Genomic DNA, 13556 nt, shown 5'->3' with positions numbered 1-13556 from the left:
TACCTTTTTAGGATGTGCTTCATAGGCATGACCACACCAGTAACACAGAAGAACAGGGGAGTGGAAAGAAAAGGGAATGACTGACCATGATCACAGTGCTTGACAAAGCTGGAAATAGGTCCTACTTCTTCAAGTCATGGTCTCAAAAGGCTACATTCTCTCTTTAAAGAAACAAATCCATTAAAAAAACCTTCAAGAGGAAGACCAAGGACATGTCCAGTAACGTTTGCTGTGAATACCTGCAACAGTTTAAGTCCCCTACAAGTGAAGTTGCTTTCTGACTAATTTCCTTAACTATTACTTTTCAGAAAAATATTAGACACATTGATTCATTTAAGAAATTTCTTCTGCGACTGATGGTCTTGATTGTAAGAATGATCACAAAGCATTTAAGCAGGTTATAACTTTGTCACCAATCTCTAACGGGTGCTGGTCTCCCAGGGATGAGCTACCTTGTTGGAAAAATCTGGTAGAGCTCTGAATGTGGAAAAACCTTGTAGTATACACTAAATACAGATTAGGAACGGTGGGGTAGTCCCTAGGGACTTGAGATCAAAAGTATAAATTATTATGATAAATACTTTTAAATTAATGAGCTTACATTCCTTATTACTGTTTCATCCTCAGCCACCACACATTCTGGCATATTCTGAACAAAAATCATAAACAACAATCTCAGCGATATTTAAAGATTTTTGAGACAGGACCTTTACCCCACTAGCTGTCTGTATTAGTTGTTTAGCTCTGTAGAGCCTATGTTTTATTTGGAAAAGCTAAGTATTATCTCAGCACCAACAATAATAAAGACTTGCAGGGAAAAAATACTGTTCCCTACAGAATGTGTGACACAAGTAGTGGTGTCTAGAGCTCATGCAGATGGAAGGAGTGGAGTGTGGGACCCTGGAAAGAGCTGAGAGGGGAGTTGAAAACCTAGAGATATATGTGTATGTTTGTGTGTATACATACATAAGCTAGCCAAACGGCTGTTTATTTGAGGTGTTTCAGCATCCTTAATGCTAGGTACTGCTTTGTTTTAAATCACCTCCTCCAGGGGCTTTTCATTCAAATAAAGACATTAATTTTTTTAAGGGAATTGCATGTTCTTTATTAAATGGACAAACAGATGGAGGCTGTACCACAAGCAAAGCCAGCCAACCCCTGTCTAAGATGAGCAGGTCACAGTTTTTATTGGCTTTCTGATTTGCTTTTGGTAGCGTACTAGTGACCAAACAAACAAACAAACAACAATAAAAAACAAAAACTTGTTATATTCAGGGAAAAAGAAACTACCAAGAACCATCTGTAGTGTTTAATCCAATGATAACTATAGTTAGGCTTTCCATTTTCCCAGAGATACTGCGAATACCTGTTGAAGCTGCTCCTATCTTCTGCTTCATCCCACTCCAAACACCAATGGAGATAAAGCACGCACATCTTCCTCTTTATATCTACGTCTTTACAGCACCTTTCTGCCAAAGAGATGGGAAACAACTTTCTTATTCCCCAGTCATCCAACAAAGTCCTACATGAAATAGATTCCTCTAGCCTACAGGTCTCATAGCAATAGCTCAGTCAAGAACACAAATTCTGCTCTTGCCCCTGTGTTTCTTACGCTGATACTGACGATCTCTTTGGGGAATGACAGTAGGAGACTGAATGGCTTGAGGTATAGCTGAAGGTCTGGCTATGTCTTTTATAGATCCATCAGGGAAATTACCATGCAGTGTCTGTTAATCTCTGGCTAATTCAGCTCATGGCTGAATCCCTCAGCTAACCGTGAGGAACACAGCCCTCCATGTAGGCAATTTGGGCAAACAGACTGGTGGCAACTGAATACAGCTGATGGCTATATTGAATGGTAGTTTGTGGAAATTGTGTTAGTGGTTTCCATCCAAATTTTGCTGACAATACATCAATATCTCAAAGGAAATCCCTTCAAAATAATTTCTTACTGAAGACTCAGAGACAACCCAGAGTTTAAAAACAAGGAGGTTGAATGTCTCTTCCCTAGAAACACTCTCTGTAAGTCAGCAGTGAAGTGCAAAGGGGTACATTTGTGTTAGCACCACCCAGGCTGTCAATAAAGAACTTCTGGCCTCCAACTATCAAATCAGATTCATATGAATTTCCCACTCTTACAAAACCACTTTCCCACCAGGCAGAAGCGATCACAAAATTAAACATCATTCCCTCCTTCTCACATCTCTGCAGTTTGTAAGTACTGTGCCTGTCACAATGTTCCCAGGAGGCTTCCTCAACCATAGTGTCTCATCTCTGTAAACAGCTGCTTCCTTTTTGCACAAAAGTTCTTGGAGACTTGCTTCGCTTATCAGAACTGAACTACTGAAAAGCTGGTAAATAACCAAGTTCTGCTGGAAGATGAAATCCCACTGCAGATGGACAGATTTTCTTAACCTATAAAATAATTTTAGAATAGATATTGTTTTGGCAAAGTTCTAAAATATAACAAAGTCTGATTGTTCTTGGCTTCTCCTAATTTGCTTACTTTGTGGTTATAGCTGACCCTCATAATGCACGTTAGTCCCATTACTGTTAACATGAGCTATATGCACACATATCTGAGAGACGCTTGACCATATACTTTCTGTGTTCCAAAGTCAGCTGCAGTCTGGACCTTTTACTGTCTCTGCTCCACTAACTGAGACCAAAGGTTATGCAAGACTTCCTTGGGGAACACAAGGTCTGAGGTTTTCACCATCCAGAAGGCTAAAATTCAAATATGAACCACAGCTGTTTGGATAGGAGTCCTGGACCTCTTTGTTTTGAACTGTAGTGACCTGCTCAGCCTTACCGACACGTGAAACTCTGAAATCCCTGCACAGCTAATGACTGGGATGTGAACATTGCCTGCCAGGCAGACCTGGGCGAAGTGACCAATTCATAGAGCACTGGGCTTTGCAGGTGGAAGGGCTATTCCCTGTCACTTTCTCCCACAGTCCCTGACCCCATTTCTATACGTTCATCAACCAAACAACTGACTCAGTGTTCTTGTTGAAGACGGTGAAATTCCTCCCTTCTGCCAAGTACAGGTATTTTTATAACTCCCCAGTAAGAGGTAAAATAAGAGAAACAGAGCATGGGATAAACTAGTCACTCAGTTTAAATGGTGATAGACCTCCAGTGCCCTGAAGGCTTTAAATACATTGTTTTCACTCAGCTACGCTTTATCTAAGTAGAGGAATGCTACTGAGATAAATAAGCCTGGACTTTGCCCACTATGAATTATCACAACAAAATAGTTGTGAAGTGGTGGAAAAATTTTTGGATCACACTGCAAGAGGAGATATACAAGAACTCGTGGTGAATGCAATCTTGCACTGTTCCACACATGATAGGGTTACAGTTGGAAGCTCAGATGCATCTGTTATCTGTTTCTGTTCAGGTAATCAAGGCCAATAATCAGGATTGAAGAAGAATGAGAAGCCTCTTTCTTCAGTAAAATTGTTCGAGTCAGAAATTTAATGACAGAAGCTACAAAAGCTGCAAACAAATGAACTAAATCATGACTTAGTGCTGCTGATGCATGCACTTTGAAATAATATTATGTACAAAAGTGCCTTTCCTTTGGTTTAACTGTGATTACATAAATATTTAGAATAACACTAACGAGTAATTTTGGAGACGTGAAACATGATAGGCAGGATGATAGCTAACTATTTAAAGGGACTGGTAGCCCACCTTCCAGGGGCCACTGTGACTTGCATCAAGTGATAATCTCAGCAGAGTGTGCTTGGCTGATTGTGTTTTTCTTGAATGATGGATCTTCTTATATCCCCTTACATTTAGAATCCAATTCCATTATTTCATTTGCAAAATTATAATGAAAGTATTTTTCCATATTTATAGCTGATTGTAGTAAGCAAGACAAAGCAGATCTTGGATCTTGGTTTATTTTGAGTCTCTGACCTTTCACATTCATTTTACTATTGCAAAGCACATTAAATACTGTGGAAGGCAGAAAAACAAACAAACAAAAAAACCAAACACAAACACACAAGTTCTTATCTATTGATATACTAAATGTTTTTGTGTATCCAAGGTAATAGGAATTCCAGCATTCATGCTTACAATAAAATATAGCATGCAAAGATTAAGTAAATTCTGTTTGTTTTAATATGGAAATAATTTTGACTGCATCTTTGGCTTTGTATGACATGAAAACTGATGATTGTTTAGGCTTTGCTACTTTTTTTTTTTTTTTTTTTTTTAATGGTCTGCATTAAAATCCCACATGAGAAACAAATTTTTCTCCAGGAACAAAATGTTACTTTTTTGGGACTGACTTCTAATTAGTTGTGTAGTACTTCTGCTTCTTTTCAGTTGGGAAAATACAATGCATATAAAATCCAGATGTATAGTACATGAGGCTGGAAGCATCCCTGGCCAATTAGCCACATCACTTGATTACTTGATTAAAAGAAGCTTATAAGAATTTAAGTTAAAAAAAAAAAAAAAAAAAAAAAGCAGTAAGAACAGCAAACTGTCTGCAAGATGTGATTTCAACATAGCTCTGATAGTGCTTTTCTTTTGCTAGTTGTCCTCTCACAACTTATTGCAAGTTAACCTGTAATTTGATTTAAATTAATCATGCATGGGATTTGTGATTATAGCCCTGAATACCAATGAGGGAAGATATATGGTAAACAGAATGGGGAGAAAATTCACCATCAGACTACAACAGGCCACAAGGCCCACAGCTTTAAGGCAATTGGCTTCTTGAAGGAACTCAGCTGAGAGCAATGAAACAGAAAGCTGCTGGTGTGAGCTGTAATATCACAGACCAATTCATTTTCAATGGATTTTGTTTGTGTCTTTCAGGAAGCAAGTAAGCACATTATGTTATAGGAATTACAGTGTCACTGTGCATAAAAGCTCCTGAGGATCCCAGGAGGCTCAGCAGATTTGAGGGTGACATTTTCCAAGGGGTCTAAGGCAGCCTAAGAAGTCCAAAGAAGTCACAGCCAGGACTTGCAGAGGGATGGAGCCACATCTGGAATCCGTGGACAATTGCAGAGATGTTTATTATTCTTTGTTTATTATTCTGAATGTGTACTCTCCCTCTTCCTCTCTTTGTCTCCCTTTGTTATTTGTGTAATAAAATTCCTCTAGGCATATAAAGTAAGTCATCTGGAATTGTGCAATTCCCTCTGCCAGGAAGCTGGAAAAGCTTCTCTCCTGTGCAGACACAGAAATACAGGCTCATCCCAACCATAGAGAAATTACAGAAATATACAGCATTTGTCTTTTGGTTGTATATTTATATAGCAAAGAACTGTGGCAAATAAGCATGCTTCTTGCTGTTAAAAAATTGGCTTTTATCCTGTCCAAGGTGTTATGTTTATTTAAAACTTGAGAAATAATTTGTACATTTTAAAATAAAGCATGCAAAATGCATTAAAAAGGCACAGTGTCAAAGTTGTTTTTTCTGCCAGCGGGTAAAAAGAAGGAAAAGGAAATGTGTAAGAAGAGAGGAGTGTCTTTATAGCCACATGGCTAGTGAAATTTTCTATTTATTCTTTGGGGAAAAAGCAAAGTAGCTGAATAGCTGCTGGTTGGATAGGTGCCGGTACTATTTTTATTGGCAGGCAACTCTGAGTGGCTGAAAGGTGGTCATTAACACCCTGACACAAAGTGCTGACAGGGCGATTATAAGATTAACACCCTATGTTATATTAACAGTGTCAAAACCTCCCTGTACCTGTCAGGGAGAAATAATGGCATGAAGGAAAACATTATAGACATTCTGAGATTTTAACATTGAAATACCACACAGCTATTAACTTTTTGAAATTGGCCTAAATACCTAGATGACCTACTGAAGTCCCTGTAAAATAAAATAATATAATTTAAATTATAGGTTCACTGAATCAAAAAGATGAACACAAATGTTAAGCCACCTGGCTTGTTGACTGTTTTTAGACCTGATCTCCCTGGGAAAGGGTTTTCACTGCCTTTCACTAGTCTTCTGGTTTGGGAGCTCAGAAACTCAGGGTTTGACCTTAGGATTTTACAAATTTGACAGAGTTCTTGTGGAAAATCTCATTGCAGATGTACAAGGCAAAATTCAACCAGGATCTTCCTATAGGTTCATTAGTTCAAAGCCCACACTTGGTTTTATCAGTGAAAGACTTGGGACACCAAGGACTAATTTTCCTTTTGAAAGTGTTTCTACTCCATGTCCACTGGAACAGGGAGGTGAGCTCCTCTAGCATAGCTTCAGCTAGACTGGTCTATACCACAATAAATTCTGCCAGTTTGGTTAGACAAAATAAGCTAGGGGAAAAATTCTTCCTGTAGCACTAGACTTAGACTTTCAGTGGTAAATAAAATCGTCCAGGTGTTGCCAGATTAAACATTCTTTCTGTATATATTATTATATTTTATGTTGTATATTGTGATGCTATAGCCTATATTCTACATATTTTTATCTATAAAATCAAAAGACACAATGCATAAAATATATTCTTTAAATATACTTCAGTTTCTAAACAAGATCCAGTCATGGTCCAAGCACCCCGAATGCCAGGAAGTGCTCCTGAGTTGTGTAAGAAAAGTTTGGTAGTTTTAAATAGGATTTTGGGTGCTTACAGTGTTGCAATACCATCATACCTTCAGGTTTATTGAAATCCCTTAATAAAAAAGTGTATGCAATTAACTTAGCACATGTTACAAATGACTAAAGCTGCATCTGAAAAGTTCAAATGTCTCGGAAACAGATCCAACAGAAACATTTAATAACTAAACAAGGATAAAGGATGGATTTATGACTGCTGTTTAGTTTAGGGGCTATTGGAAGACAATACAAAAAATTCACAAACTCTTTCAGAGCTTCTATGAAATGAACACCGTGCCTGCAGAAAATTGAGTGGCAACTGATGAGAATTGCCAAAGGTAGGGAGTTTCCAATAAATAGGATTCTAGTTTTAGGATACTGGAACAACCTGTTAAAGTATTTGTATATGTAATTTTATTACAGCATCTGCTTTGGCTGAAACCAAGGTCTCCAGGGCAATTTTGAACTTTCAAGTCATATACAGAATGGAGTTTTTTCATTTAAATATCTTTTCTACTTCAAAAAAAAAAAAGAAAAAAAATAAAAAAAAAGAAAAAAATATGACTTAATTCAGAGAAAATGATGTTTAATCATGTTTTATTAATGATATGCATGCAGTTTTCCATGCTGAGAAGAGTCTCAGAATAGTTTCTGAGATGTTAAAAATGCCTTTAGAGATTTTTGGCATTTCATATATTCAAGTGATTTTTCAAAACAGGAAAAGTCAAGGAATGCTATCAAGATAGCTGAGTATTCCATGTTCTAATTTATAATAAGACCAGGTGGCAATTGAAATGACATTCAGGTGGTGGGAACTTGCATGCATTGCAGTTTTTGGGGAATTCAAGTAATACAGAAGTGCTTTGTTTACCAAATGAATGGTACTGTATTGCTTTCCATTGACTTTAGCTTTCAATTGTCTGACTGCAGTGTTTCAGATGTTCAGTGAAGGCATACTTTACTCTGTGTTATTTTACCTTTCTTAACAGCCCTGAGTGAGTTTATGGGAATAAGCAAAGCTCAGAGACATGGGCTGTTATCCTGTTTTGGAGGAAAGAGAAGATTGTGCAGCACTCCTGTACAAAGGGCCTCTCTGTCTGTTGGCTGAGACAGAGATGGGCAAGTGTTGCTTCTGCTAGGAAGAATTAGGTGGGGATTATGGCTTGGTAGAGCTAAAACCAGTGTTCAGCATGCTCCACAGCATTGCTGGCTCTGTGCTGAATGGGAGCAGAGCAACAGGCTCTATCTGCTAATCCTTATCCTTTTCTTTCTGTACGTCTTCTGCGTGACAAGAAGAGAGCATGGGTCATGTTCTGTCCTTGCCTCGTCCCTTCTTTCACAGTTGCTGATCAAGACACGCTTCAGCAAAGCCTGTATGTCAGTCAACAAAAACAGGCACAGCACAATCAAAGCTACCAAATAGTTAATAAAGTATGAAATCTGGTGTAGACAAAAAAGTGGGAGGAGAGCTACATAAGTGCTTACTTACAAAGGAGTGAAGATATAAAAGATGACCTCCTGTGACCACTAAAGGGATAACTTCATCAGGCTATACTTGTGCCAGAACATAAACAGATTTTTGCATGTCAATCATGCTGAAGGGACAGAAACTTTACTGTAGTCATTTGCAAGGATTTTAAAATAAACAAGGTGTATTTTCTTTTATTCTATTTGGAGTACGATGCTTACCATTGATAGGCAGTTTGGAATCCTCAAACTTAGGTTCCCTGCCTTCACTCTCATGTCTTTATAGGCAAATTAATGTGTGCTCTTCAGCTAATATTTATGCTTCAGCAACTGTTTGCATCCTAGGCCAAAAAAAAAAGTCATTTTAAAATGTTAAGTGTAAATCTGTGTTGTTTTAGCATTATTTGGCAAGCAGTAAATCATTTTAGTGCTTTTTAAGTAAATAGCCATATATTGTATCTTTGTTTCAGACAAACTGAAGAGTTACATAAAACCCATCTACACTAAAAATGAAATATCCTACTTCTCCAAAAGAAGCATGTCTCTATTGTTGGGTGCACAGAAATCATGTCTTCTGCCACCCTGACGTTATTCTTGATGTAGGGTGTATTTTATCAGCTAGTTACACTTTGCCTGGTGAAAGTACTGAATTCATTCTGATTTACTTAATTTTATAAAGCTGGTTAAAATGAGAAACTTTGCCCTAGATATATTGGCATGTGTTTTGCAAGGTCGCCTCTGTGCATTAAGAATGCAGAGGGAAGAAGTGGACCAGATCCCACAGTTAAGCCGTGTTTGAATACTGAAAAGTGTTGCCTACCTATGCGCCTTTTCATCCACAGTGTTTTGCCATCCTTAACACATGGGTAGGATAAACTGGATTTTAAGTGTGATATTCAGAACAACATTAATTTTTTTCATCTCTTTCAAAAACACTCTGTACATTAATAATTAGGAGACTCATTTTTTATAATTGCTTTAGGTGGATCAATTTTATGTTTTCCTCTTTTATTTCTAGACTATATTAAGCACACAAGCAGAATGCTCAGGGAATCCTATTTACACTCAAAACACCCCTTACACATCAGTGACATCATGGTGAATCACAATAGCAATGGGAAGTAGCAGAATTCCTGCTTAGATTATTGCAATTTTGAGATGAGTCAAAACTGGACAAACTACTGAACAGTGACTACTGTTGGCAGCTGTTTTTTTGCCAAAAGTGTACAACCTTTGGAACCAGAGTGGGAAGTTTATATCATCAAAAACAAAACAAAACAAAACAAAACAAACAACGACAAAAAAAAAGCACAAATAGTGACGGATGAAATTCAACTCTGTCCACAGTACTGCTTGGTGGCACAGCAATATTTGGCACACACCACATCACATCAACATGAAATAGCTACACGGGTACGTGCCCATGGACCTCACCATGCTCTTAGTGCATGTTGAAGTCTAGGTTCTATAGCAGACAAAAATACATCTGTGTTTGTGGACAGGAACAAGGTGAAGAGCCTGTGGTAGCTGTGTTAGCTCCATTGTTATTGTTGCCATTTGTTTGTTATTGTTTGTCAAGATTTATGTCTGTTTAGAACAAAACAAGCACTGAAAGTCTTGAAGGGTTGCTTAATGGAGGGAACAAGTTTCAACTTTATTCCCTGCTTTCATGCAATCAGAGGTTATGTTTATTTAGAAAGCTAACATTTATACAGATTATGTACTCTCAGTGCTCCCATGCCAAAAAATACATAACTAAAATGGGTCTTTCCATCACTCTTTCAGTTTTTGACCTATGATTGTTTTTACAGGAACTGGATCTTTTAAGCAATAGCCTCTGGTGGAGTAAGGGAAAAGCACAGTACCTTGTGCAATGATTTGCAAACAGTGGTTTGAGCAAAAGGATATGCAAAATGCATTTAAATCACTCAACTGTCCAGACTACCCCAAACTCTATTTAAGTAGAATAATTTCCAGTGAGAGTGGGAAGGATCAAGCAAAGCTGGATGATTGTGGAGAGGTCCACCAGTTAAGAAAGTCAATTCTTTTATGCAATGTGAGATCTTAATAATGTCACATAATAAAATATATAAAATAATAAAATACAATAATCAAATTGTATTTAATAATAAATAGAGTAATAAAAACAAACTTATCAAGGTATTAAATGCAGTAAAATGAGAATTATTAGAAATTGAAAATTGAGACTCAAAAGTTGATGAATAAGCGTAAATTTGCTTTTGTTGTATATTGTGCTCATTATCCTGCTCTTGAAAACATTTGAAATGTTGTTGTTTTGTAAACAAGTGAGCTAAGTGAGCATTTCTAAGAAATAAATGTTTGTGTAATACTTGTATGTGAGTGTGTACTTTAATTTTTAAAGTTTACTCACAGCAAAAATGGAAAATTACTATGGTCAAAAGGCTCTACCTTGCACCATTTCTTTTATCATCTTGCCTTTAGGTGCAGATATCCAGCCTGATAAATGCCTTGCTTATTGACCACTGTGTAGAAATCATACTAAGCCACATGGTCAGAGTGCTAGAAAACCCTTACAGTTCTCAGATGAGGCTCTTCCCTGGGAGACAATGGCTTTCCTATGGAACCATTCAAAAAACCAAGAACGTGTGAAAAAAAGAAATGTCCTTCTGAAAAATAGTGACAAAGTTTAAGGATGTGATTTTTTTTTTTTTTCCACCTCATTCTCACACTTTCTAAATGTTTTCCAACTGGCAAAACAGTCAGTGTTACTTTGTGTTCTTTCCTGCCTTTACAAAAAAAGAAAGTCTGAAGTACAGGAAAGCCCTGTTTGGAAATAGTGCTAGTATTCCTCTGTTTTGAACTATTTTTGGAGAAAAGAGTAGGATCAGATTATTCTTCTTCTCTTAATGAAAAAAATGAAAAATCGGAAGCATTTGCCTCAGAAACATCTCCTTGAGCTTGTCAGAGGTATATTTTTAACTGGCAGTTATTTTTCACTCACCTTTATGGGACCTCTTTATTTCAGCCAAGTCTATCATACAGAGTCACTGCTTCTTGACAATTTTTTCAGTATTTTGCTTTAAATAGAGGTCTAGAGCCTGATTTGCATCAGCAAAGTGTTCATTAGGAAGGATTAAGCATGGTTAAGTGCCACGGCTCCATGAAAGATATCAAGGCTAAACACCATGCACCTTGTTTCCATTGACAATGACAACCCAAGCGTCATAAAGGGCTTTTTGCCTCCAATACATAAGGAAACCTAAAACTTTCATAATATAGTGCAAATTACCACTTTAGCAGCAGAGTAAATAATCACTGTTGACTTACTCCCTGCACCACATTCACCCCAGGTTAGTGTGTTGGTGGCACGAAATATGCTGTGTCGGGGGGTGATGGAGGGTGAAGGGTGGTCTCAGCCCTGGGGCACCACTGATCAGCAAAACTTTAGGCCTTTTGTCTCACCTCTTTTTGATGGGGTCTGTATTTTATGGCTCCACAGCTTGCACTCAGCACACCTTTGCAGGGGGGGTGGGAGCATGGATGGAGGCAGCCATGCCTTTCCCCAGCCTGGGGAAGTCTTTCAGGGTGGGGAAGCTCCTCCAGGCCCAAGTGAGTGATAGAAGACCTTGGCCTGAAAATAGAGGGCAAGGATTTCATTCTTCTCATCTCCCTTGCTTGCATTGTCATGTGGGAGGAAGTACTGGACTCATTTTGTGAGTAGGTCCTGCCCATTTCAGAGCCAGAGGTAAGTGATACTTCCGAGCACTTGATCTGGAGCCCACTGAAAGTGCTCTGGCTCTTCACTCAAAGTGCACAACTGCCTCCAAGTGAGGACAATACCTCCACGTATATCTGACTACTGAGCTGCCGCATTGCTTTGTGTGGGACTACCCTTCTCTGTTCTTTCATGTAAGTGCTACAATTAGTGGGCATGCTGCTGTTAATGAAGATCTTTGTTCCAACAAAAGTGAGGAGGGTTCTGACTTTCAATAAATTTCTGATCACCTACAATCCTACAAAGTTTACCAAAGTGGTTGTAGGATTTAGCAGCCTTTCATCCTGTAATTGCATGTTTTGTCTCAAGACTTATATTAAAGCTGGGGATGGAAGGTTCTCAGAAGACTTAGTAAATAACTGGGATGTGTAAGACTCTTTATTCAGAAAGTCTGCCTGGAAAGCTCATAAGATTAGGCTTTCCTGCAAGATTTTCTCTACTTCCTACTTGAAGACTGGCTGGAAATCTGAGAAGAGCCTTTCTGTTTCAGCTAAAGTGAGTAGGTGCCAAGGTTTTAGGAGGCTGAGAGGTGAGGGGAGGAAAAGGGAGTTACAAATTTCTTCAGAAATTCAGGTTCATCTTGACTTCTGGGAAGAAGTTACAATTCCTTTTTGTTTTGTCTGAAAAAAATTTATTCACTTTTATTTTGTCTAAACCATCTGGCTGAAGTACAGGTTGGGCATGACTTCCCTGAGATGTCACTTTGAATTAATAGGTTTGTTCACAAGTCATAAAATGAAGCCTGTTTGTAAATCTTTGCAAGAGCTCGTCTACTCCATGCACCACTTGCCAGGCACACAGGAACCTCTTCTGCACTGCACAGAAGATCAGCTCAGCCCAAATTATTCAAAATGTGCTTGCGCTGGGCTTGAACCAATTCCAAATCTTAACTGTGCCTCCAGGATGACCTTTGGTACAGGATCATCAGTCAATACAGAATTATTCTGATGTGAAGTGCTACATTTTCCAAAGGAACCAGCTTCATTTCTCCCTGCGTGTGTTCATACAAGTGAAGTTCAGTTTTTAAAGTATTGAAACAACCAATAACCATATAAGAGCCTTGGAACTATGATCTGAAACCAGCTAGTCCTTGAATGGGACATCATCTGAAAATCCTTCACGGAAATCATGGTGTGGAAAGCAAAGCACCTGGCAAATATTTTACCATGCTTTCACCGCCAAAGAGGAGTATACTCATGTATAGAAAGGTGTGCACTGTGTTTGTGTGAACATGTGATATAGAGTAAGATTTCAGTACAAGACAAGCTGTGCATTTGCATGTGCAATTTGAGTGGCCAAATAAGAAGGCATATAAGAACATAATGTCTCAGTCACAAGCAGAGCAATCACCTCGAATCATGGATAATGGCCAAAGGCATTTCAATTGCAAAATTTAAGAAGCTAGGAAAGAAAATGGGAGTTAAATTGCAGGCAATTTACAGAACAACCACTCTATCCCAACCAAGCTTTGGAGTTAACTTTTCAATAGCAGGAAATGTAGGTTAAGGATGTGCAATGTAGACGAACTCAGAACAGACGCCTTTTTTTTTTTTTTTTTCCACAGAGACATCACACAGAATGTGTGAACACTCAGGACATCTCCTAGAAGCTATAACCCATATCATTTCTAGACTTTGAGACCAGAAAATCAGAGAGAACAACCCCACTCAAAGCTAAAGAATGCCATCCTTACAGATGAGAGATCCTCCCCCCACCAAACCTCAAAAAAGCACCATCAGTAGGACAAAAAAAACATTT

The 13556-nt window shown here is 38.2% G+C and overlaps 1 long non-coding RNA gene across 1 annotated transcript in view; it reads right to left on the bottom strand.

Annotated features, from left to right (window-relative positions):
- Positions 1-1152: 1152 nt before the first annotated feature.
- Positions 1153-13556, bottom strand: part of LOC113839597 (uncharacterized) — a 156824-nt gene continuing 144420 nt past the window's right edge. Inside the window, exon 4 of the long non-coding RNA XR_011809144.1 lies at positions 1153-1469. This is a non-coding gene — a long non-coding RNA (uncharacterized lncRNA). The remainder of the gene's footprint in view (positions 1470-13556) is intronic.

The sequence above is a fragment of the Anas platyrhynchos genome, chromosome 4 (assembly GCF_047663525.1).
Source record: "Anas platyrhynchos isolate ZD024472 breed Pekin duck chromosome 4, IASCAAS_PekinDuck_T2T, whole genome shotgun sequence".
NCBI lineage: Eukaryota > Metazoa > Chordata > Aves > Anseriformes > Anatidae > Anas > Anas platyrhynchos.
This window is presented reverse-complemented; position numbering and strand designations above follow the sequence as displayed.